Here is a 26915-nt window from a genome sequence, read left to right as displayed (position 1 = left end):
TTAAAATTACCCAAGATCACATTTCAGTCTCAAAAACTGAGTCCAAGTAACAACCCTTGAAAAGTTGTCCTGTGAGTATTGGAAAAACAGCCCTTGTTTGCACATAGATTTGTGTCTTCACCCTCTGATCTCTTCCTTGGAATAACTCTAGCCCTGCCACGTCCTTGGTGACCCTCTTACCACAATGACCTCAGCTTCCTCCACATTCCCTGCAATGCTCCTAGGCTGAAAACAGCATATGCTGGGAGTAACGTGGCAGTGTGTGCATGCTGCCTGAGTGTGCACGAGCAGAGTAACAAACTGGCTGGGGCCACACAGGGTAAGTACCATCTGAGCTGATCTTGCTGTGGCTCGTTTGTTTTATGTTTGGCCATGGATTGCCACAAAACTTGTAAGAAGTAGATTTCCTTTCAGGCCTACCACTTTTTCAGCTGCAGCAGAAATTGGCCCAGAGATCCTACAGATATGGGAAGGAGGGAGGGGAACATAAAGACAAACAATTTAGTTGAATAAATGTTGTTTCCTTATGAAGCTTTGGCTAATAAGGTAGAATGAGTGCCAGAGGGAGAGGAAAAGAAAAAATCAAGATGTAATTAAAGTCCAAAGTGCTTGCTCAAGCTCACACAGAAATTTAGCACAAATACACAAACAGTCTTTTAGAGCCTCTAGGTCAATATCTGGATTATGGAGAGAAAAGTGATGCATGTTTCAAGATTTAGTCAGCACAGACAGTAAAGAAGCTATTGCCCCCTTTAAATGCATAACATATGTGAGTGTACTGTTGGAAAGGATTGAAATGCCATCTATTTTTACTCCTAAGAATAAATGGTATGTTTATAATTTAAACCAGGCAAAATAAGAATAGGTTTTCAGCATGAAATGACTCTAAATTGACCCATGCAAGGAGATGGTGACCTAGCAGGTCTTTCTCTTTTCAAGAGATTAAGTCTTATCTGGTGGAAAAATGCATCATAGATTAATTTAGTGCCCATGTATTAGTGGCTTTATTGTATGACTCACTGAGTTAACCTTAATATGGGAACCTGAGGACATTTAGCCAAGCATTGGTATTGATTCAGATTGTCCTGGTGCAGGTACTACTTGAGTATAATGGATGAAGCCTACGCAGAATTAAAAAAAATCCAAGATTCAAGGCTGATGAGGTAATCAAGGTGTATAAAGATACACACCACAGGAGCTGGACTAGTCACTCATCCACTAGAGGGCAAAATCAGGTCTGCCTATTACAGCTCACAGTGTCTTTCTAAGGGTATAATCAATGAGTTGTTTTTTTCACAACAGAAACTGGTTAAATGATCACTAAGCACTCCACTAGCAGCGGTGGGAGTAATGACTATTTAGAGTATTGTTTCTGTCAGAGTGTGGAATGCAATCAGTTACTAGCAAGCGTGTGGAAAAAAGCCAACATTTTATTCCATGGAGCTGTGACTAAAAGCTTCAGTCACCAATGAGGTTTGGAAGCTTAGGTTCACACACAGGCCTTTTCTTCTTGATTTCTACTTGAGGTCTTACATATCAGTAGAAGACTGAGTATTTGTATCAGGAACTATATTTGGGGAGTAATGAACATTTTGCTGCAAGGTTTCCTAATTGAATGTACCTTATCAGATCCAGAGACTCCTGAATGTTTCAGCTGATGCCAGATTCTGGAGAGGTCCAGAACCTCATGTACAATCCCCTACCCAAGTCAGTCTTTGACCTTCTTACATTGCGTATTCCTGTTCTTCTCTCCTCTAGTTCTTGCCCTCTCCAGCACCTACGCCTATTTATTATCAAGTATCTATTCTCTGCTCCCAGTAGAACTCCCATTCCACTGTTCAGAGATCAGGAGTGGGTCAGTGGTATGGACCCGAGAGACTGCTTGCCATGAGAAAGATCCTGCCTGTGATAGTAGCCAGAAGCAGATGCCAGAGGAAGAGTTTAGTAGTAGGATAATCGTATAGTCACACTTGCCAGGAGTAACCACCCAGCTTCCAGCAATGTACGTCACAGAGTACTTGAGTGATAAAAGTTACCTTTGTATGCAAAACATTTCAAAGGATTTGCCTTCTGTGAACAAATCCACCCATCCCTTCAAACAGTGTAAATATTACCAACCACAGGGCTGCTCCCATCATGTGCTCAACAGCACATGATCTGTGTCAGATGATGCTGAAAGGATCACAGGTTGTTATTTAGTGCCTAAGGAAACTGGCTTCTGCACAGACTAGTAGCCAGAATCCACAGCTATTGTCAGCTGGTTGTAACAGACTTACAGGACTGGACTCCTGCTTGTGTTAAAACATATATAAAATATTACAAATAATGAAAATTAAATAAAATAATTTTTAAAGCACATGATTTTGACATTTTCAGTGCTGGAAAATCTAACTTGTTTCTCCTTAAAGTCTCCTTAAGCTCTTCACTGGTAGAAGACTCACCAGGAAGTTGAATAAATCTGCCTTTAGCATACAGTCACTGAATTTGGAAGTACTTAAAACCTGCGATTGAATCACCCATTCACCTTCTTTTCTGACACTGAAATAGACTGAACATTTTCACTTTCTATCTAAATAATTCTTACCATTCTTCTCTGAACCAGCTCCTTTCCAGCTTCTATTAAGGAATTAAGGAATTCGGATATCAGACTTCAGGAGCATTTGGACCAGTACCAGAAAAATAAAGACATCTTTCTATGCTCTCCTGTTTATAAAGCCAAGGACTGCATTAGCCTATTGGACACAGCACCACACCACCTGCTCATTTTCTTCTATGTGATGACTCTCGAGGTTTTTGAGCATTAGAGCACAAATTCTCTCATCCTATAATAACTGTGTTTATCCTTTGGTGCCTGATTTTACATTTGGCTGTACAGAAATGTGTATTACTTGTTATCAAGCTGTCTCAGATACTTTACGTCATGACTTGTTATTTATGCTTACATCACTTGCAAACTTTGTTAGTGATGACTTTATGCTCTGCTTAGAGACTTCAACACAATGTAGTGTAGAACTAATTGCTACAGGCCCCAAAACCACACTCTTTGCTGATGACTTCTCCCTTCCCCTCTTTGTATCTGTCAGTTAGCTAGGGTTTGAATAGTTTAATACATTTTGTGATGAGTCTGTATCATTTTGGCTTCTTAATTAAAAAGCCACAAGTTACCAAAACAAATATTTTGCAGACCTACTTACCTTGGTCAACCAAACTTGTGATGCCATTAAAAATCAAATTATTCTGGCAAGATTTATTTTCCACATTAATTTGCACTTAATGTGTTTTCATCCTTTAATCCATTTTAATTAAGTAATGTAGATAATGTCCCACTATTTCACCCAGAATTCTTGTCAAGCTGGTAGGTCATGATTACCCTGGGCACCCTGTTTACCCTTTTAAAATATTGGTATAATATTTCATCCAACCCTGTGGAACTTCAACAGTCTTCCAAGATTTATTGAAAATCAACATTAATGGTCTAAAGATACTCTGTGCCAGTGCTTTTAAAACTTTTGGATGAAAGTTACCTAGACCTGCTGATGCCCAACTTTATTAGCTTCTGTTTAACATCCTCCTCAGTGCCTGTTGTAATGCAATGCGTTTCATCATCATCATGTGATATTTGTATATCATCTGGCTCTTCCCCAAATACAGACCAGAAACAGTTACTGAGCTCTTTTGCTCTTTCTTACATTACTGTTAGCTGTTCTACTATTTCCATCTAGTAACAGACTGAAGCCATCACGAAGCGTCCTTTTATCCCAAGTATCTGCAAGTTTTACCAAGTAGTTAAAAAACCCCCTCATCTTTAACTCTGTTGTTCAGATTACTCTTGCATCATTTTGAAACCTGCATCAATTGCCCATAACTCCTAGCTCTGAGTGTACATAGGTTGTTATAGACACACATTTTAGTATTAACCTTTTAATTCTCTCTGCTGCCCCCTTCAACTAGGGCATCTCACAGCTTCCTCTCACCTTTCTGACCGTGGTCTTCTCACTTGCTTCCCAATTCCTTGCCTTCTGCAAACTGGAGTCTCCTCTTCTACATGCCCTCCTTCATGCCTCTTCCTTGGTAGCTTCTCATAGCAAGCTGCGCAAAGATGTTAAAAGACTTAAGAGAGGTGGTAAACTCAATACCAAATGTCCATGTGGGGTACTATTAGGCATGGTTTCCTATGACGGTGTTGTAGAGGCTCAGTGTTGTGAGGCTGATTTACATGGAAGAGCTGAAGATACTTTTCAGAGAATTTGTAACTCTGACACTTGCGCTGAATGTGCCAAGTCGAAAGTCATGGCCCACGTCTTACAGCCTGGCTGGGGCTTGCTATCAAAGTATTGATTTGGGATCAAAGTATCCATATCCAAATGTTTCCTGTTTGGACACTAGCAGAGGGAGCACACTGAGAACACAGGCAAACTCCCTGCTTTAAGCTCAGGCGTCTGGAGCCACAACTGCCTGGAGCAGCAACCTGAGTTTTGCTGAGTTCTTATTCCTCTACATACATCTTCACTGGGAACAACTCATGTGGCATCCAAGTTACATATAGATACCAAGACGGGATGGGGTGTGAGAGCATATCCTATGACCTTAACTCATAGAGACATTTCCCATTGCTCCTAACTCCTTTTTTGCGTGTATGAGATGACACCTTGGAAAACAGCCAATTAAGACATCCTTCAGGTAAAAGCTCTCAACATGTGGTGAGAACACATTCCAATGAATGGCTGTATGCAGAGGGATTAAAGTAGAACAAAATAATGGTAGCGATATGTCTCTGTGAGCCATAGTTAGGTGGCAAACCTATGCGTTTGCATGCATTTGGCCAAAGGGTACAGAGTGTTAAACTGCTCACCCTTTAATTCCTTTCCCTTTTGTTTGTCAGGCACATTGTGTGTTTAGCAGGCTCAGGTGTTTAGTGAGAAAGGTTTTGAGGATAGTAATTGTGTATTGGACTGACCTGTGCTTTACAAGCATAACATCACTAATTGCTAGAGAGATAGCAAGTCGAGGTTAACCAGGAATGCTTTATGGGAGAAAATACATTGCATCTCCATTAACGTGCTACTACCAGCTATGATTGATTAGCATTTTTGATCTCCTCAGCTCTTTTCCCATGGATTGATGATTCGGTTGATTGGGAGTATCTTGTGTTTTCTGCTTGAAAAGCACATAGTTCTACCAGAATCAATGAATAAACATTAAGTGCTTCCCTTTCATTTCAAGTGGGATGGGCTGATGCTCTTGGAGCAAGAAGGCCTAGATTTTATCACCGGGGCTCATTACACCGTATTCACTGCCAGATGCAGGAAGTTAATGGAGAAGCCTAACCTGCTGTGAAGTGACAGCCTGCGAGCGCAAAGACCAGAGGAGCGGGAATGGCGGTGCGACCTCACCAGCTGCCACCACACTCGCCTTTCCCTCCCTCCTGGGGGTGACATGGCGCTCCTCCGCGGCTGGCGGGAGGCCACAGGCCGAAGGTGAGGGGACGGTGGCGGCTCTTCTCCCCTTCCCTCGGTGCGGGGAGAGCCGTTCCTGAGGGGGAGCCGAGGCGAGGTCCTACCTGAGGCGGGGTCCTACCTGAGGCGAGGAGCAGCCTGAGGCGGGGGCTCCCTGAGGTGGGGTCCTACCCGAGGCGGGGGCACCATGAGGCAGGGTCCTACCCGAGGCGGGGGGCACCATGAGGCAGGGTCCTACCCGAGGCGGGGGGCACCATGAGGCAGGGTCCTACCCGAGGCGGGGGGCTCCCTGAGGCGGGGTCCTACCCGAGGCGGGGGGCACCATGAGGCAGGGTCCTACCCGAGGCGGGGGGCTCCCTGAGACGAGTGCTCCCTGAGGTGCGGGCTCCATGAGGCCAGGCGGCGGGCGTTCGCGCGGGACTTTCAGACTCGGTTATGGATGGCACAACCTGTCAGCTTGCCATCGCAGTTCTGACACCGTTCCTGTGAGGAACGACCGTGTGTGTTTTGGTTTTTTTACCCCTGCTCTCTCTAGCTTTGGAGTTAACGTGTCTTTGAGCGGATGGCTCCGCGGTCATGCCCCCCTCAGGGTAGCTGTATGGCCATGCACGGGAGGCTGCGGGTGTCCCGCAGGACGGGGTGCCCCTCTCTCGATTTCAAAGGTACTTCAACGTGAAACGGTGAAATAAACCACCTACGGCTCACAGCCGCGAGCCCTCGGTTCCTCTCCCGGCCGCGCAGTGCCGGGTAGCGGTGGGTGCCTCACCGCGGCGCGGGCAGCGGTACAGCCGCGCCTCGCACAGCCCCTCTGCGGGGCTGCCTGCGGCTGGTTTGCGGCCCCCCCGGTGCCGCCCTCCCTCCCTCCGCGGCTCCATGTGTGTGGAGCGGTGTGTGCAGGCGGGAAGCCCTGGCTGCCGGGAGGTGCGGGCTTGGCGGGACCCCGCGGCGAGCTGACCGGCTGGGCTCCCTCCGCGCCGCCATAGTTGCGTCCCCCCCGTGCTGGGTGACTCCTCCCGCTCTCCGCCCGTATACGCCAGGCGTTAAGCGGGCAGGCCTGAGGCGGTGGCGCGGCCTGCCCGGCCCCCCGTGCCGCGGGGCGGGGGTGCGGCAGGCTCCGCACTGCCTCCCCGGCGGTGCCGCAGTGCCGTGCGCTGCCGCTGAGGCCGGCCAGGGGGCGCTGGCTGCCGGTAGCTGCGGCGGCCTTGGCCGCGGAGCCAGCGAGCGAGCCCGGCTGGCAGGCGGTGAGGGCGGGCGCCGGCCTCTCCAGCGCTCGCGGGGTCTGCGGGGCCCGCCCGGCAGCGAGCGGCGGCGGAGCGCGGCCCCGGGGGATCCCCCTCGCCATGCAGACCCGGTGGCGCCTGCTGCCTCCCGAGGTGAGTGAGCGCCGCGCAGCCCTGCGCCCCCAGGCCCGGGAGGCCGGGGTACCCCGCTCCCCAGGCCCCTGCCGCCCGCAGCGAGGCCCCGCGGGCGGGCGGGAGGGAAGGGCTCCGACGCCTCAGCGGAGCTGCCGTATGGGCGACACCGCCCCAGCCCAGGGCCTGGGGGGCTCCGGGTGCCCCCTCACCCCGCCGCCCTTGTCCCCCCCGCACCCCGCCGAAGGGAGAGGCGCCTCGTCGCCGAAAGAGAAAGGCAGCGATCGCCTTCAGCCCGCACCGGCGCTGGTTCTGCGAGCCCCCTCCTCGCCATTCCTCCCCGTCCCCGGGTGCTTTGACTGGGTGACCCCCTCGGTCGGCGCGGCCGGGGCACCTTTCACCCCATGCCGGCGATCCTGTAGAAGGGGGAAACAGCTTTTGCTGGTCTTCATCGGGACTGCCCCTCAGGAGGACACCCCCCGTGTGCTCGGGTGCCGGGTGAGGAGAGGCTGTTCTCGGGCTGGCCGAGGCCCGCGGCCGCGCCGTGCGCACGGAGGCAGCGGGCAGGCTCGGCCCCTGCCCGGAGCGGGGAGGATCCGTGTTCGCATCTCGTGCCCTTTTTATGGCCTGATCCCCGCTCTGTCCCCGGGCAGGGAACGCGACTTGCTCATCGCGATGTGTAACAAGTCACTCCTGCAATGGTGGTAGTGGTGGAGGGGGATGGGGCGAGCGGGCGGGATGCGTTTTATAACATCTCTAATTACGTGAAACTGTGGTCATGTCTCACGCTAAGAATAACTGGCACTCTTGGCATGTCAGACTTCTTGCAGAGGTGGGCTAGTTGCTTGCTCATAAATGTTATGGTTAAATAGGTGTGTGTGATGGAGCGTGGCTGAAGAACTGTTTTTACCTCGTTAACCAGACTGAGAAACAAGTAGCGGATGGGAATTGGTAGACTTTACGTTTTCGTTTTAACTGTCTTGTTTATTTATAGACAAGAAATTCCTACTTATTTAGTGACAGAGGTTTTTCAGGGGATCAATTTTTACACACATTTTCATTCAGTTCAAATATTAGAAGTTGCCTGAATTCCTGCAGTGTTTTTTGCTAACTATGGTTGTATCAGAAATTCTGACTAACACTGCCCTCATTATTTTAGTCCAGGCTGTATCCAAAAGTGGAAGAAGCCCTGTATAAACAAGTAAGATAATAACAAAAAAAGATGCTGTACTTGAACAAAAGCTTTTCTTTGGGCAGCATTTGATTGCCTAGGCAATGTTTTAAGACATTGTAATTAACTTTTATTAGCAAATAATTTTTGATTGCATGGAGTGAATCCAGATTTTTAGATAAACCTTCAGTGGCTGAAACAACATCAAAATCCTTTGTTACTGCCTGAGCCCAGTAGTGTGCTTCTTTGTATAAAGTTATGGCATGTGGTACAAGATGAGAAGAGTGGTCTCCTTGACCCAAGAGGGATGAAATTAAAAATCTCTTCAGAGGCTTGGGGAAGCTGAAATGGAAGCTGAAGAAGGGCCTCAAACCTCAAACAAGCTTCCCTCCAATTCAGGCCCTGCTCTGCACCTCACAAGTCACCGTGTTCTGACACCCTGTGATTGATTCTCATTGCTTTATGGCGCTTTCTTTAGTGTGCGAAAAAAGAAGAAAACAACCCCAAAACTGCCGTGCTGAGTCCTGGATTGGGTGTTATTTTTGTGTGGTAGCTTTGAGTTAGTTATTAGGCTGGGGATTAAATACTTTCAAACACACATTTCAGGATCGGAGGCCTGGGGCTAAGACTGAGATGAAATACAGTTGGTGTGTTTTTTTTAGTTTGGCATAAAGTCTGACTGTGATTGTCTCGGGGAACAAAGGTAGAGGCTGAACAAAGATGCACTATTAAAACCTGTGGCCAAAGAATGATAAGCTTTTAATGTCTGTTGTTGCCTGTCCACTTGCTGTGCCAGCTTTAGCAGAAAATAGATTCCTGGTTTTAAAGTTTACAGGCTGTCTATAAAACATTACCTGAGAATTATTTTGCAGAAAGATTAGCATGAAGTTTTGCTTTTGACTGGGAATTGGCCAGAAAGAAATGGATTTTGAGAAGAAGTTGTGTATTTGTGTTTTGTATCTCAGAAAAATCTTTTTGATGCACTGAGATTCTTCCAAATAAAGGTGAGCTTCTTGACAGAAAATCAGATGAGGGATAATAGTTTCAATGCATGGTTAGTCTGTGTGCTGATGACTTGGTGATCTCTTCCAGAACATTGTACTTTGAAAGCTTTATATAAAGGCTACTGTTTATTTTTTAAATGTAATTGAACTCTGTAAAGAAACTGAAAGGTGACCTACATTAGAGCTGTATTTGTGATTCTTTGAGACTTGAACTTTGAAATGAAATGTGAACTAACATGCTCAGTTTTCCCTCCTGTTGTTTTTGTGAAGGATTGAGAAATGTGTCTTTACAATGAGACTGAAAGTTTACAAAGCTTTTTAGCTTGTTGAGAAATACATAGTCAAGAGTAAATGGCTGAAAGTAAGTTACAGTATTGAATTTTAGGTGATAGAAACAGCTTTTACTTCTGTGTTCATTTAAAGTGTTGGCTACATCTTGCAACATGAATTAATGTAAATGAATGGAAAGGTTTAAAAGATCTATTAAGGATCTTTCGTTGACATAGTAGTTTCTCTTACATTAGAATTCAGAATACCTACAAATTTCTTTGACTAGTGGCTAGCGCAAAGCCTGCTGTATAGTTATCAAAAGAATAACACACTTTGAAAAATCTGTGTGATAAAAATAAATTACCATTATAATACAAATATATATTTTATAAATAATAATGACTTATTTTATAGTTATAGATGATTTTATTTTTATAGGCAAATAAAGTTCTTTCTACTTACTGTTTGGCTGGCTGGGTTTCACTTACTTGAAACTAAGGCATAACACAATTTCTTTAGTTTTAATTTAGCTGTTATTCATTAAACCTGTGTCGATTTTTAAGGTGCCCTGTTAAATGTAATTCTCAGCTAGAGTTTGTGGGAAGGAATGAATGTATGTGTTATACCTATAATATTAAACTGTGTCATTCCTTAAAACATTAGTTTCTAGAGAAAATGACAAGACGTTGCAGATCCCAGGACTTTTTCCCTGGGATTAGTGGAATACCGCACTCAGTGCTTTTGTCTTTGAAATGCATTTGTTTTCTGAATGTGGTTTATGATGTTTTCTCCTTTTTGCATCATACACATGCAGAGTTTGGGATAGTTAGCAATGCGGCTGTTCAGATTGCAGTAGCAGACAGGTGGAATAGGAAAAATACTTCTAAGGGCAGCTTATATTTATTCTTTCACTGAGTCTTGTCAGTATTGTTTATTATTAGAACGTTACAACAGTTACATTACTGTTGTATTGCTAGAAGAAATAAGTACAAATGCATAATATTGATACTTACTTTTCAGAAATAACAATGTTCCAGCTAGTACATCAGCATCAAATGAAGGTGAATGGTAAAGGAAATCCATAAAGGGTCAATTAAACCATTTTAAAGGTCATTACTAGAGAAGTGTAATTAATTTAAAACCAAAGGTTAAAGACAAACAACATGCAGCCAGGAACTTAGGGGTGACAACACTGGATAAATTGTTCTTTCTGTATTCTTTCATCCGGATCTGCTCAAGTGGGAGTCGACTTAAAGAAGCAAGTCCAGTCAGTTGAATTTGACAGTCACAGTTCTGTTACAGTAAAACAAAAAAATGGCCAAAAAGAGAAGAAGGAAAGTGCTAAGCTGTGTGAAAGCCAGGTGTGGAGTCACCATCTGTAGATTTTCTGTGGTTTAGAAAGTGTGGAGCTAGAATGCTGTCTGAATAGCTTCTGTGGTGCCTTTGGTCTTAGTACATACTAAGGCAATAGTTGTGAAGGCCAGTAAGGAGAGGTTAAAGAAACTGAACATTGTTTTGCTTCCATGTAAAATCAGGTAATTTGTAAATCTTAGTATGTGGCAGTCTGACCACATGTTATGTTTTGAGGCTTTGGTGCCCATAGATTATAAATATATATAGACATGTACAATGGACACTGGGGACAGAATACATGGGGCAAAAAACCCCATGGACATCAGTGTTGGATTTCCATTTGCATAGGCTTTTTGTCTCTATGTTCTGGAGTAGCAATTACTAACCTTCATATTGAATTATTTGGCCATACTGCTAATGGCTGTATCCTCTATATTCTCTCTCTATGTTGTATATAGAATATATAGATACCTTTGTCTTATTGCTATATATGTTAATATTATTTATATCTCTGACATTTTGGTGACAACTGAAGCTACAGATTAACTTTATGAGTCAGTGGGGTCACTGTTGTTTCAGTTGTTTAAGGTAATACACTGAAGGTGCAGAAGCATTCTGGTATGTTCTGCTAGGACCACCTAAGGTTTTCTATCAAGAATTGTGTTACATGCTACTAGTATATATTTTGCTTCTGTTTTCTGTGCTTTCTTCCCCTCCTCTTAATATTGGGAGGAAGCTTGATTAATGTTTTTAAAACATTGATAGCATAATGAAATTGTGTAGGACTTTGCATTTGGAACTGGTATTGCCAGTTAATAATTTTTCTTCAAATTGTTTTGTTGGATTCCTGTTACTGGTTTGGTTCCATCAGAGTAACGAAGGTAGAAAGCTTTCTGCAGGAGGCTTGAGGCATCAACTGATAGCTGAGATAGTGATGCTGAACCCTGGTTTAGGGTATGGATTTGTGTATAAAATAATGCAGTCATGTGTCTTTGCTAGTGTCTTCTTGCTTTTTGGATTGGCTCAAGCGGAACTGATGTTTGCAGTAGTTATTAAAAATCACTAAAGCCTAATGTAGATGAAGCTGGAACTGTTTTTTTCTTTCCACTTTTTTCCATATATAAAAATACTTCTGTGTGTAGATCTAGTTTTAATCACTATTTTAGGGCTGTTCTTCATTAGTGACAGAGGAATTAGGCATGACCAGAGATGCTGGAAATGTTTTGATCCATTGCATTATGACCACACTTACTTGTAATGTTTCATTGTGAGTCTTACTTATTGGCTTCTTGTACTTCAGTTTTGCCAAAGAGCAGTCATGGGCCTACATGAAAAGGCAAAATGTTTAGTGTGTGTGGTGAAGTGGTAGCTGGGAGGAACCTGTTATTCCCTCTTCCCAGAATACAAAGAATCCAGAGGTCATTTCCTATCAGGTGATAGTTTGAAATTAGGCCATACTTATGTCAGAGATTTGTGTGTCTCTATCAATTAGAGAAGTGCTGCTGTAGCTGCCCTAGTAATACTTACCAGCCTTACTTCTGGATTCTTGAAATGTCTAAAATGACTGTAATAGGAAAGGTTTTATTTACTTCTGTGTTATACTGAAGCCTATTTTTATAAATAGTACAGCTCAATCTTTATACACGTGCTCTGTGTACAGCATTTGTATTTCACTCTAAGTTTAACATTTTATTTGGGGGAGTAGTATGGGTGAAGTACATTAAAAAAATTCATAGAAGAATGTCAGTGAAGGAACATACACTGGTACATTTTTTCTAAGCGGTATGATGAACTTAAAAGGAGTTGGTAGTGTTCCGTGTGAGAAGCAGATCAAAGAGCTTTCTGAATCGCATAATAGCTTCTTTATCTGTGAATGACACTGACTATTAGAGGAGCTTTTCTGTTTCCAGATTCAGTTTTGTAGTGTCAAAACTCTGCTTTGAACTCAGGGTACATGTTGACTTACCTGCTTGCACTCTGAGTGTGATCTAGAAGGTTGATTTAGGATGACTAAGATTGAGGTTGAGCCATTTGAAGTTGTGAATTTATAGTTATATACTTTTCTAAATTCATGAAGAATTGGTAAATCATGTGAGTATGCATAATATTTATTATTTTATTGGGTTGCCAGTCACATTATTGGAAGTTTGGGAGATACTACAGGATAGAAAAATTGCAGATATTTTCAAATCTGGGACTTTTTGTTAGTTATTATTTACTGTACTTTTCTTACATTTCTTTTAACCTGGACAGTGAAACTGTTCTCTCATCTGTTTCCTTTTCTTTGTCAACTGGATTTTCTTCCCTCCCATTTTTTTAATAGTTGTATTTTTAAGAGGAAGGTTTAAGAATGGTGTCATTAGTAGTAAAATATGGGGCCCAGTTTCTGGTCATCTAGATGCCTCTGGTCAGTGTTGCACTCAGACCTCATTCTGATCTTGGGTGTGCCACACATCCAGTATCTCTGAGGTTATCTCTGTGGGGTGACCATCCCTGCCCCAGTCATGTGCTGAAGGTGCCTGGCAGAACTGAATTTGTATTCCCTCTTCAAGTTCTGCTGCTTTGAGCTTTGCATGTCAACTTAAACATAAAGAAATGAATTTTGTTTCTGTTTAGATTGGGATGTGCAGTGACTAAAGAGGTAGCTCATTTGATTTTTCTGCAGGTGGTGTAGAGAAGGAAAGGCAAGTGGGCCTCAGTGATCTGTCATAGAAGAGGACTGGACATCTGGTACTGGTGATTTCTTAAGTAAGCATGATATGGAAGAGTGTTTATCTTAGATCTTCCACTAACTACTGAATAGGGATAATACTTCCCTAGCTTTTTAAGACATCACAGATCCGAGGAACATGTTGCCTAATGTCATGCAAGGCTGAGGACTGAGAACTGGGCTTGATTAAGCCAATGCTCGAAAGACCTTAGTGGTTCCTGGACTGAGTCAGTGCAGTGTGTTAGTGCAGTGATAAAGGAGCTTCCGTCGCTCTCGCTGAAACAGTGGAAATCTAAATCCAGATTAGTTTCTGATGGCTAGGACTTGTTTTCCACCCATAATTCTTTAGAATTCATGAAAGATTTTTGTAAGTAGCAGGGAAATTCTTACAGGATCTGGAGATGGAGAGAACTATGTTTTGTTTTGAATTAAAAGATGTGTTGAATGAGCTTTGTAGTGTAAACTGAATCTGATGTTATACATAGCCATGTCCTTTGAGATACTTTATTGGTAAGCGTCTACCATCAGCGGAATTAAAGAAGCTTGTTTTTCTGTAGATTTAAATCATTTTTGCCCCTTACTATCTGTTCCTTCCCTTCCTCCTCTGCAGTGACCCCAGCTTTCTCACATAACACCATAATTCTGTTTTCTCCAGAGCTGTGTGGGTATTGATTGCCCAGCAGGTTGATGCCAAAAATACATATAGCAGTTTGCTTTTCCCTTGGAGGACAGTCATTTGAATTTGTTTTTACTGTGCAGATACTAATTTTCATGAATATATGTATTTTTTTAAAAGATGACCATAAGGAATAGTAAATGACCAATATGATCCCATATTCTTTATTTGTGTAGTAGATCAGATTAAAGATACAGCACTTGAAAAATGATAGTATCTGAACACTTACCAGTATATAAGTCCTTTTCTTACTTGTATTGTTGAGATTGTGAATAGCAAGTTTTTTTTGTAGGGTGGAGGACATACAGAAGATATATGGTTAAAATATACTCAGCAAACCAGTCATGTCAGTGTAATTTTTTATTCCCTATCATCTGCGCTGTAATGCGGATAAATGAACATTAAATATGAATTGAGATCACATAAGGGGAAAGTTCCTTCTTTGCCCATTATTTTTATTTTTTCATTTTTCTAGGAGTCTTTTTTAACTTGTATGTTCTTCTTCAATGCTGTAGAAATACATGCTATAGCTTGCTTCTGAGGCTTGTGTTTTGTGCAGAAAGGCACAGGTATGTGATTTACAATCTCTTGGGGTCTATACCTCAGTATATAGGTACTGTGCCTGTTTGCTGTCCAGTTTGATAGCTTAGCAGAGCATATTGGTTGTCCTCATGTTATAAAGTTACATTGCGGGTGCTATTTTGGTCCATTCAAGATTAGTATTTTAATGATCTCTTATTTGGTGAACTTGAAAATATGTTCAAAGCCCTCTTCTTAAGCTATATTCTTAACAGATTGCTTTAAATATATGTATTGAAACAGCCTCTTAACTGAAACATCAACTTGCATTGATGTAGGAATTTCATACTGTGTTTTTGTATAAATGATGAAGGTTGAATAAAACCCCAGTATGCTTCATGTATTTCACATCTCTCTTGATTCTTTTGTAAATGTAAAAGGTCATTACTTTAAGCATCAGTCTACCTACGTACTTGTGTGCATTCAGGTAATTATATTAATGTACTGGCGTAATAGCCTCTCCATTGCGTTTACCTTAGTTCTACTTAAGTCATCTGTAAAATGTATTTTAACCTATTGCTGGAATTTGCACACAGATTTTTATTTCTTTTTTTTGGTATACTCCTGCAGAATGAACATGGGTTTTATTATTACCAGAATTAGTAATTGTTTCTTGAGAGTTATGGACAGTAAATACATCTATTTGTAGTGGGTTTGGGGGTCGTGTCCTCATTCTTTTCCTGTAATGTCCTTTGTGTCTCTTCAGTATCTCTTTTTTTCTTTTTTTTCCCATTAAGCTTCATTTGTGTACAGAATGCTTGTAGATGCAGTTTTACCTTCTTCTTCTTTGAGGAAATATGTAATAATGGCTCTTACGTAGTTAATAATACCTCTTAACTAGAGGCTTCTGATACATAAATGCTTGAGGAAGGCAGGTAGCTGTGCTCATCCTGGATGTTGACTGCCCAGTATGTGTATGTGTCAAAAATTGTATTTCTTAGACTAAAAGTCTGAGAGTTGAAATGAATTTGTGAAGGAGCCATGATGACGGTGTAGAAGGACAAGGACAGGTAGAAGGCAGCTTGACAGTGAACACAGTTACAATGATTTCTTATGATTTTACTGCTGGTTTGGTCATGTGTTTTGTTTTTTCCAATAGCTGTTTTGTCTAAAGGCTTTCATTTATGTTTGCAGAGTGGACTCATCACCATTTTTGTTGGGTTTGTTCCCCCTATTTCTAGAAATGAGGAATAATATTGTGTGGTTAATAAGGTTGTTTACTGTTCAGAACCACTGGTATAAACCAGTTGTAATGTTGAAATGTGTTTTTGTCAGAGAAGGAAAGAAGCGTGGGTAGGGAGAAAGATACTGGGGTCAGAAAGAAGTGAATGGGCAAGGAACGTGTTTGAGAGGGAGTAGGAAGACTAATAGACAAAGAAAACAGAACACAAGAACATACTACAATCTAAGAGAGGTGAAGAAGTAGAGATTCATGGCTGAGCAGCATCAACCACCTGTTCAGTGGAATCGGGAGAGGTTTCTCGGTTTTAGACTATCTAAGAAATGTTACATCTGAGTTTAGGAGGATTTTATGTTCTTGGAGCTCCATAAGATTTCTGAAAACTATACTTTGACTCATTAATAATGAATGCTTTCAATTTATTTTTTTTATTATTATTTAAGTAAGTGCCCTGATGGGTATATTGCACCACTGCAGCAGTGAAAACAACCCAACTTTATAGTGAATCTGACTGCAAGTTACTCACCATTTATGCTTTTTAGTGCTCAGTCCCATCAGCACTGTTAAAACCACGTTAATGGGCCTCAGGTTAAATGAGAACCGTACGCAGAAACAGCAGTTTCAGTACACACTGTTACCATGGATGTACTGAGTTGCATTGAGTTACTAGTTACAGATGACTTGAGACATAATGCACTGTAAGCATCAGCAATGTAGTTAGATCGCGATCACAAACATGAGAGTGGGAGTGAACTTTGCTACATTTGACAAGACAAGTGTCTCATACTGTGTTTGTATTGTGTGTGCATATATATGTTTAATCTTGGTGTGATATGAATAGAAAGATCAACACAAAATGGGAATTAAAAGTTCACAGAATCACAGAGTGGTTTGGGTTGGAAGCGACCTTAAAGCTCATCCAGTTCCAATTCCCGGCCACAGGCAGGGACACCTTCCACTGGACTAAGTTGCTCCAAGCCTTGTCCAGCCTGGCCTTGAACACTGCCAAGTATGGGGCAGCCACAGCTTCTCTGGGCACCCTGTGCCGGCACCTCACCACTCTCCCAGGGAAGAATTTCTTCCTAGTATCTAATCTAAATCTACCCTCTTTCAGTTTAAACCATCCTCTCTTGTTCTATCACAATCTGCTCTTGTAAAATGCCCTTTCCAGATTTCTAGTGTGTTCATAAAGGTGGCGTTAGCAGCTGTTGGACTGCTCGTCAGTAGAAAGTGACTGTAGACTTTCTTACTTTCCTCCTGTACAGATTGTCCTTTCTCTAAAGACCAGCTGAGTGCATAAATTGTGTTGCTTCTAGCAGCTTCTCTCCCCAGTGGGTTCAACTCAGAATTGATGGGTTAGTCAATGGTAGCAAGGCACTTCTGCTCTGTGTGTGTTGTCCTTTTCCTCTGTCCCATTCCGGTTGCATGGCACTAATGGCTTTGATTAGCAGATACAGATTTTGCTCATGGTGCCTGCAAGTATTGGCCCCTCGTGGTTTTTTAAAAAGGACAGTTCCATGGCAGTTGTAGGCATTTAATTAGAGATTCTTGGGGACCTCAGTCAGTGTTTCCTTCATTGCCAAATCTGGGAAACATCTGAAACAATGATCAGTGTATTTGGGATTCATTCTTGTTACTGCCCTACATCAGAAAGAAGAAAAATTCATAAACTATTAGAATACAGTATTAATACACTCAGATACATACTCCGGAACATTAATTTTATTCTTCAAATCTGTTAAACATTAATTTCTAATAGTCAAAACCTTATTTCTCAAATACAAAAGCATAAAAGTCATAAATCTAATTATTTTATATGGCTTAGTTTGTGTTTGAATAAAGTTAAATATCAGCTTCAGTTCGGTATGTTAAATGTATTGATTTGTTTTTTAAAAGCACATTGTTACAGTAATGACATTACATCGACTCCATGCACAAATTAACAAAGATTATTTCATATTAAATTTATATTTAATACACTGTGCTTTAATTTCTTTGGTAGTCTACAATATTTATAGTTAGGGGTTGTATGAAACAAAGTGTTAGAAAGCATTAGATTTATAAACCACTAAATTCTGAAGTGAGCTCTATGAACATATGAATTAGATCAGGAAAGCATTTTCTCTTTTTTTTTTTTTTTTTGTCCAACTGAATTCCTTTGGAAAACCTTGTAGAGAAGGCAGCACTGCAGTGTAAACCTATCTACTTGTATTTCCAAGGAGCTGGTGATGGACACTTTTCAAGGCAGCAAAAGTAGTTATGCATGAGGGATGCGTGGTTCCTTGCCTGCAAGTGCAGAGGGCCATGCCTTTGCGCTGTTTTGGCAAGGCTGGTTTTTGTATCAAGAAAATAAAGACTTTCTCCTTGAAATAGTAAAAAGGGTAGGAAAGAGGATTTATTTTCTCCTGCAAACTTATAAAGTGGGTGTCCTTTTCATTTGGGCTGCTTACGCTTATTTACTGGAGGATACAGGTTGATAATGTTGCTATAGTTTTTCTTGTCTCCCTGTTGCTTTTGACTGTGATACTTTCTATAACGCTCCTTTGAAGTTGCTGCTCTTTTGACTGCCTTACTACTGCTCTGGCATGTGTGAATGTCTCCTTATGGAAACTTGGCTGGAGACAAAAGTGAAAATAATAGCTTTAAAATGGCATGGAGAAAAGTCAAGGGAAAAGATGCAAATATTAGTGAAATAATTAGAAAGACTGTATTCTGCTTTAGGTGTTGTCCATCTGTTTGTTCAGCTGGTTAGAAAAAAGGACAAACCAATGCAACACTAAAATAGTTTATCTTTTCTCAGCATTCTTGGGTCCTGAGCTGGTACAAAGCGTTGTATTATACAGAAGTAGCCTGCCATCCCCGGGTCTACTCTTTGGTTAATTTACATTGAGCAGTAGGAACATCAGCAAATTATGGCATATAAAACCAAAAGATACACGATCATTCTGAGCTTTTGGTGCAGGGAAAGGATTAGCAGTGACTGTATCATGTTTGTTACATTTAATCTCTTGCTGCTGTTTTTAGTATTTCTTATTAAATGGATTTATGGTGAGTTTTAATGGGATTTTCTAATCCTGAACTGTTTCTTAGACAAGGTATTTTGAAAAATCTTGTTGTTACTTGCTGAGTTTCCTTTAATAAATTAGAATTTTAAACCTAATTATTTTTCTTTTCCTGCTTGCGTTGCATGGCTGCCACTTTAATTTATTCATAGAACAATTCATGTTGAAATGTTTAATTTTCAGCTTAATCCATACCAATTGTAGGTGCTGCTGTGACAGTATATCCTGAGACAGGTCTGGAAGACTGCCTTTGCTGGAGGAGTGTCCCTGGGTAGTAGTTAGTCTTTCTGCTTACATTAATTCCTAAAAAATAATAGAAACACATAGAATCATAGAATTAACAAGGTTGGAAAAGACTTTTAAGATCATCAGGTCCAACCTTTATCCCAGGACTGCCAAATCCATCACTAAACCATGTCACTGAGGGCCTCATCTGCAGTTTTTCAACGCTTTCATGTGAAATTTGACTGAAAGTTTCTGCTTTATTTGAGAGAGGCTGAGAAGGAGCTGTTACGAAGTAACAAAACCGTGTTGGACACATGGTAAAGTACCATTATTCCAAGCATTTAATCACTTGAGTGAAAGAAAACCACCTTTTCCACTTGTGAAGATCTAGCTTCCAGGTTAACTGATCAGATAAAATAACTCACATTGTAGAACTGCCTGTCCTGAAACTTTCTTTTCCCCCTCTTGTCTAAGTACACTGATTTCCTAATGCTACAGTGTTTTTTATTGTAGTCTTTATTCTTGCAAAGGTAGGACCTGAATATGTCCCCTGTCTGTAGTCTCTCCAAATCTCCCATCTGAGAGTTGCAGAGTGCAGACAAGCGAGGAAATTACCAGCATTGAAATCTGGGTTTGCGTTAAAGATAATGCCTAGTTCAACTAATCCAGCAATAATGAAGTGCCTTAAAATGGCTGCAAATGTATTCCTGCCTACTCAAAGACATCTCACTGGTAGCACATTATAGAGGATCTGTAGTTTAGTTAAGAGCTGGATTCTTGCCAGTACATGGGAGCATTTTTTAGCATCTCTTCATGCTTTGAGCATTTTCCGCATTTTTTGAACATAGTATCAAAATTGCTTCTTTTTCAGTCTCTTTCCATTTATTATAAGCTATTCCAATTTGTGCTGGTTCAAATTACTTCCATTTGATATTGTAAACATTTTTTACATTCTTTTTTTTTGTGGAAGATATTTCTAATTTTATATTTTTAGAGATCTTTTCTGCTGTTCTTTATCCTGTCTTTATTCTGGGCATGTCTCTGCTTGTCATATTTCTCTTCAATTCCTGTTTTGCTTTTGCTGTATTTGGCAGTTGCCCTCTTGGAGCTCCTGAGGGAAATCATCCATGTAGGGTATAACCAAAGCAGCACCTGAGTGATACCACTGTAGGGCAGGAGACAGAAGAATTCAGCCAACCATCAGCAGAAGAGATAACAAACTGTGAATTGCTTAAAGTAAGCAAACTGGAACAGCAGGCGCTGGGCCTCCTTCATTTGCAATGATCTTAGGTCTCAGTAGGCTCATAATTTTTAGGTGGAAATGTATTTTTAGCAACACGTATGGTTTGTGAAAAACCTAATCCTCATTAGGTTAGACATTGTTGTGGATATTCCTGACTCTTTTTTTGTAGTTATTAATTTTGTCTTTTTTATTTTAATATAGCTCTCTTACAATACCTTCTTTTTGGAAAAAAAATTGTCTCTGTTACCAACTCATTGATTTTTTTTTTTTTCAGGAAATCCAAACCTTATAATTTACTTCTTTGAAATTGCTTTTTGTTTAAATATATTACGTTCATATCTGTAAGCATGCTTTGATTTCTGCATAGACCTTAGTAAGGGGAAATGGCTGCTGAGTGCAAATGTTGAATTGTAAACAAAACGCTCAAGGACCTCCAGGTAATATCTCTTCAAAGCATTCTTTGGAGGCTGGTAGGGATTGATTGGATCTGTGTTCTTCTGTCTTGCATAGTTATGGATGAAAAAGTTATTACCTTGGAATAATGGAACAAGGAAAGTGGATCAGAATAAACCCAATGAATAATAAAGCTGTACTGTTGCCCTGGAAGGCTCGCTGTCTTAGGGCACTGGTTACACCACAGCACACTTCAGATGTGGGTTGCTAGGACTGATCCATTTCTTACTGGTAAAGACTGGACTTCATAGTTAATGTATGACCAACTGGTTCCTGTGTAATGTGTTTGGTGTTTGTGCTGCAGTTGTATAAATCACAGATAGAATTGTCATTAATTGATCCATCTCTTCAAGGGGGTCATGAAAACGGAACCGTTTTCTTCCTCCTCCAGGGCAGAAGGGGACCTGGTGGTGGTACAGACAACCTTGTCCTGCTGCCACATGTACTTCACAGCCCTTTGGAAGAGCTTATCATTCTGTGGCCTTTCAGAGGAACTAAATTTCCCTCACCTCCATTTTTGCATGAATATGAAGCTTATCTGAAGAACTTGCTTAATATAATAATTTCTACTATTAACCAAATAGCCAAACCCCATTTTAGTTTATCAGGGTAGAAATATACCTGGCATCAAAAATTTTACTTGCACACAGGAGCAGTTCTGTTGGCACACAAAGCTGTGGGATTTTATTCTGAGCTTGGAAACAGTACTACTAGGAGTGCTACTGTGCAGTTCATTAGTTTCCTGGTATTATTACTGTAGCTTATTTCTGAAAAGAATAATAAACAGCCCTGGGAAAATTGTGGTATAACACTGAATATTGCCTTCATGCATGGGGAACTGTTGGGGTTTTTTTAGCTCTGTTCATTTTGCTGGAGTTTTATTTTATTTTCTAACATATGCTGCTGCTTCATCAGAGCACCAATAAATATTTCAACTACCTACATCAGGTCAGATAGCAGCACCAGAACACCTTAAAACATGAATTTAACTTACCTTGCTATTTATTCTTCTCGTACTGTTTGTCATATACTAGTCTCGTTTCTTACCTGCGTTGGATTTTTGAGCTATGTTGGCTGTTAGGATGCAGCCTGTGAAAATGAGCACTTGACCTATAGAAATGCTGTTGTTAGAATAACAAGACGGTTTCCTCTGTCTTATTTTTGGCTTTGGCTGTCTCTGCTATTGAAGGTTGATGCCATTGTGGTTTTGGAGAGAAGAAGCCTTTAGGAAATGAAGGGAGCCTAAAATTGTAGGGGGAATAATTTGAAGACAAAACCAGTTGTTTAGCTGTTAGAAAAGCAGTGGGAAGCTGATGAATACAGTTTACAGAATGCACAGGGCTGTGAATTTTTGATGAGTATCAAAGCTACTAGCTCTTTATTTTTGGAAGGCCTATTGTAGTGTAATATAATTAACTTCAGAGGGGAGTTTTATAAATGAAGCCTTACAGTCAAGGTCATCAGGAGTATAAGGAGTGTTGGAGTTGCTGCGTCACTCTGGGTTTACAGTTAAATGAAGAATAATAGTAGGTAGGTAGCAATGTGGTTTTTATAAGCAGCTTTTTTCACCAGCATACTGGAGTGCAGTAGTGGCATAGTGCACAGATCCCTGAATTTAAAGCTGCAAATGTAATCCAAGTCATTTGAAGGCTTGCAGCATTTGCCAAATGTGCCTGTGCTAGCTGCAGTCATGTGCTGAAAAAACATGGGCTGTGGCAGAATTACCGATCATAAAATACATGTTTGTGTTTTGTTTCCAGGATCAAGTAGAACACACTGATTCAGCAGAACTGGCTGGTTGTGCTGCAGTCATCATGAGTAGGCACAGGGTCATTCGTTTCTTAACACATGTATAAGAGGAAAAGGTAAGAGGCAAGTTCTGCTTTAGAATGCAATGATTCAGGGGTATGTACTTGCAATGCATGTGTTTGTGTATGCTTATGGATATATATTTATATACATACACCTCTCTATATGGATATATCTTATATAGAAGATGACGGAGTATTTTTAGCATTCTGTTGTTTTGGCTTTTATTGAGAGTGATTGCCTTGTTTTACAGCAAAGATGTGGCTTATTTTGTTTGGGGGAGGGGGAGAAGTGGGCAAAGTCTTTCTTTCTCAGTCTGTGCTGTAGGCAGATCTCATCAGTTAAAAATACTATTCAGCTATTGCTGAACTCTCTGAACAAGCTGTTCGTTACAGCGAAGGTGCTTGAGTTCTTCCTCCCAGGAGCAGATGATACAAAGATAACTAAAGGGAGCTGCCACAATATGTGACTCCAGGGTTGTTTCTTGGGGTTAAAGGAAGTTCTCAGGAGCACTAGATCTAATAAATTAAATTGTACAGTGGATACATAATTCCCTGCTGTCATGCTATGGGAAAATGTCATTTTCTGGACATCTTGAGTTTTTTCAGGATGAATGAGCAGTGTTTGGTTTTTCATGCCCCTTGTGATATTCATCTTAGGAGTCCTTCAAATATATTTTTGGTGAAGACTATAATAAACTACTTGAATATTTTGTTTAATAAGAGTTTACTGAAATGTGTATATTTGCAGTTTCATGTTGACATGATAGCATAACAGAAAGTCCTTATTCAGGTTCTTTACAATTATTAGCCTTGTAGCAAAGGCCTAAAAATCAGAGAGTATGTATGTTAGTATTCCTTTTGGTGCATTTTTTTTATTATAGCATTTTAATGTGATTGTGTGCTGGTCATCTACTATTAGAGTCACGAAAATTTGGAAGACTTAAGGCTGTCAGTTCCAGTGGTGAAAAAATCTTGAGGGTAATTTAGGCTTTGCAGCATTCACAATCATAAGTTACATAATCCTGTATTGTAGGGACCAAAGCAAATGACGTGCCTTGCTGCTTTGCAGGTGGAACACAAGGCCTAGCTCTCTGTACAGTTTGTTTCCCAAGAAGAGGCATGTGGGATATCTGAGCTGTCTTGAGAGGCAGTCTCCAAGGTTAAGCCTGTTCAGAATACTGTCTGATTTTGAGGAAGGTTTTTCTGTCCTTTACTTCTGTCTTCTTCCCTCCTCACTAATCAGTTGAAGTTTGTCTTCTATCTGTTGTGGTTTAAGCCCAGCCGGTAACTCAGGACCACGCAGCTGCTCACTCACTCCCCTCCTCTTCTTCCCCCCCCTCCCCGAGGGATGGGGATGAGAATTGAAAGAATGTAACTCCCATGGGTTGAGATAAGAACAGGCAAGTAACCAAGGTATAACACAAACCGCTGCTGCTGCCACCAATACTAATAATGATAAGGGAAATAACAAGGGGAGAAAATATAAAACTAAAAAGTGAAAGGAAAGAATAAACAATAAACACAAGTGATGCACAATACAGATGGCCCTGGCTTTCCCTCTTAAATGCTACAATGGCATGGATGGTAGCTCTAGATACATGAGACACAGATGTTCAGGTAAATGCACATTTATGTTTAGACATTAGAAGAGAGTAGAGTATGTAAGCTTGATAAAACATAATTTGTTCAAAGTTGTCATCATCATCTTCTATGATGATGAGTCCGTGCTGTTGGAATGAAGAAATTGACAAGTAAAACATAGAGTTTCTGATTGATAGGCTGTGTGTTTTCATTAGCTTTTTGCCATGGGGAACAAGTGATCTTGGGTTGTGGCCTTACTGTACCACTGTATAGCAGCCATTGAATTTTTTTTTTTTGACACAATTAAAAAAAATAATAAATTGCTAGTGTAAGTATTGCTAGTGGAGTATTTTTGGTTTTTTTTTTGGGGGGGGGGTTATTTGTTTGTTTTTGCCTATAATTAGTCTTTTCTGCCAAATCTGCTCAGAGGACTGTATTTTTTGAAAAGCCATCTTATGCTTTTAACTCATTAGTGGTTTGTGTTTTGTTTTTCTTGCACTGGCACAATATCTTCTAATTCATATTGTTCATCCCAATATATTCTAATTTAGGAAGTGTCTCCTTTTTGGCAGTATACAGCTAAAATTGCCATTGATATTTCGTAGAATCTCAGACTGGTTTGGGTTGGAAGGGGTCTTAAAGCTCACCCAGTTCCAACTCACTGCCATGAGAAGGGACACCTTCCACTAGAGCAGCTTGCTCTAAGCCCCTGTGTCCAACCTGACCTTGAACACTGCCAGGAATGGGACAGCCACAGCTTCTCTGGGCACCCTGTGCCAACACCTCAATGCTCTCACTTGAACTTCTTTCTAATGTCTACTCTAAATCTTGCCTCTTTCTTCCTGATTTGCTCATGATTTCATTTTCCCTTTTTTCAGAGTGTAAGTTGCATATTTACTTGTCAGCTTCTCTCCTCCATGCCACAGCTTGGAATAGTTAGGCAATGCTGAAGAGTTTCACGACTGTCAAGGATCCTTTAAAAACATATTTTCAAGCTTTATACTTGAAGTTTGGGACGAGGATAATTCCAAAACTGTTCCAAACTTTTTAGTGGTACCTGTGAGTTACAGTCAAGGTTTCCCAAGATGTGTAAAGGAATATGTTTGGGAGTTTTGTTTGCTTGTTTGTTTTAATTTATGTTGGATATTTTATAAAAATATGAGAAAGCAATACTGAACCATAGGGAAAACAGCTCCTGGATTACTACAGCATGTTGCGTTAGAGCACTTTGTGTTTTCTGGTTTGAGCTAGAGTTGCTGGCTGTGCAGAGTTAAGTATTAGATCTTCAACTGGCTAAAATATGAGTTGCTGACAATGTATTGGTCACGAAGCATTCCAGGTATCTGTTAGGAACACAACTACTTGTCCTCCTTTTCTTTCAGGAAGAGGTCATAAGGACTTCTGTTGCATTGATGATGTGTTTTGCCCTTGGACAGAAACTTCTGGAAAAGCTGTGTGTGGGTTGTTGTGTTCTAGTATATAATAATAATAGTAATTTTAGATATTAGACCTGAAGATTTGCAGCTGACCTTTTCTGAGAAATGCCTGCTTGCACAGACAATGAGATCTTATTTAGAGAGGCTGTCATCTTAGTGGCTCTGAGTTTAAAATGAAAAGATTCTTCATGTATCCTGGTACATCAGTAAGTGAAATAACAATCATGATATGAAAGGTCTTTTCTTTCTTCAGTTTGAACTATGAGCATACATCAGTCTTGGTTTTGGCTCATTGTTTGTGCACCAGTATTTGAGTTTCAGAATTCATATGGTTATATATCTTTTGTTTGCACATAGTTCTATCTGATTCAGATTTTTAAAAAGACATAGAAAAAAATCCTTCTGTTATATTGGATCACATTTAAACTCACAAATATAGATATTAGATAATACAGATGTTAATAAAATAACAATGTAATGTAGTATTAAGCACATTGAGATTGTAAGGGAGTGGGAACAAAAGTCTAAATCTTCTTTATATGCCCTTCTTATTGTTAATTGAATGGTCTCCTAAGTCTGAATATGCATATTTTCCTAATGTTTTAAAATCACACTTAATATAAAACTTTAAAGCCAATCCTGACTAAGGTCAATAAAAACGACTATTCTGACCTCCTAAAACTGCTTTCTTTGGTTAGGCATATCCTGTTCCTGATTTGTATGACAATGAAAAAACAGCTAATAGAGGACTAAATTTAGGAAATGTTCAGTTTGCTCTGAAGTCATTTTATCAGGCTTTCAGTCAGGTTTTGAAATTGTCTGAATGGTCAGGTCCTAATTTTGATAAACATTTGAAAGTTACACAGAATCAATATGCAGTTGTTCCAAGAGTTACTTAAACCTCTGTTTTCAGCAACTATATAATCAGCAGAGCGTTCGTTCCCCATCAGCTTGCTTGTCAGTAATCATTATCTTCTCTGAAATAAGCAAACAAAAACCAAATCAATGTTTGTAGCCTATTTTTGGGGGTCACTCGTGCTGCAGGGTTTGTGTCCTAGAGAATGCCTTGACTGGATGTTCTTTTTCGCTGTGAAAGTGCCTTGAAATCTGACAGCGGTGGCTTCAGCCAGCATCACAGTTTAACTCTGGAACACAAAAAGCCTCTATGACACTTCTCAGTCTTTCTGTGCTTCACTGACAAATACTCTTTGCATCATTGATCTTAGTAGCAGGACTTTGCCTAAGAATGATTTTTCAGATCTTCATCAGTTATGGCTAGACTGGAATGTTATCATCATCATTTAAATTAAATACATTATAAATGGATGTGAAATTATATGGTGTTTTGTACAG

At 40.7% G+C, this 26915-nt stretch overlaps 1 protein-coding gene across 2 annotated transcripts in view; it reads left to right on the top strand.

Moving 5' to 3' along the window:
* Positions 1 to 5336: 5336 nt before the first annotated feature.
* Positions 5337 to 26915, top strand: part of ZFYVE9 (zinc finger FYVE-type containing 9) — a 65039-nt gene continuing 43460 nt past the window's right edge. The window contains exons 1-2 of one of the 2 annotated variants that reach the window (XM_065673340.1): positions 5337 to 5477; positions 22495 to 22599. The gene's annotated coding sequence lies outside the window, so the exon portion shown is untranslated. Of the gene's footprint in view, positions 5478 to 6641; positions 6830 to 22494; positions 22600 to 26915 lie in introns of those variants that run through there. The other variant, XM_065673339.1, reaches the window with a different exon arrangement.

Source organism: Lathamus discolor, chromosome 3, assembly GCF_037157495.1.
Source record: "Lathamus discolor isolate bLatDis1 chromosome 3, bLatDis1.hap1, whole genome shotgun sequence".
NCBI classification, from domain to species: Eukaryota; Metazoa; Chordata; class Aves; order Psittaciformes; family Psittacidae; genus Lathamus; species Lathamus discolor.
The sequence above is the reverse complement of the archived record's forward strand: the minus strand, read 5'-3'. Positions and strand labels throughout refer to the sequence as shown.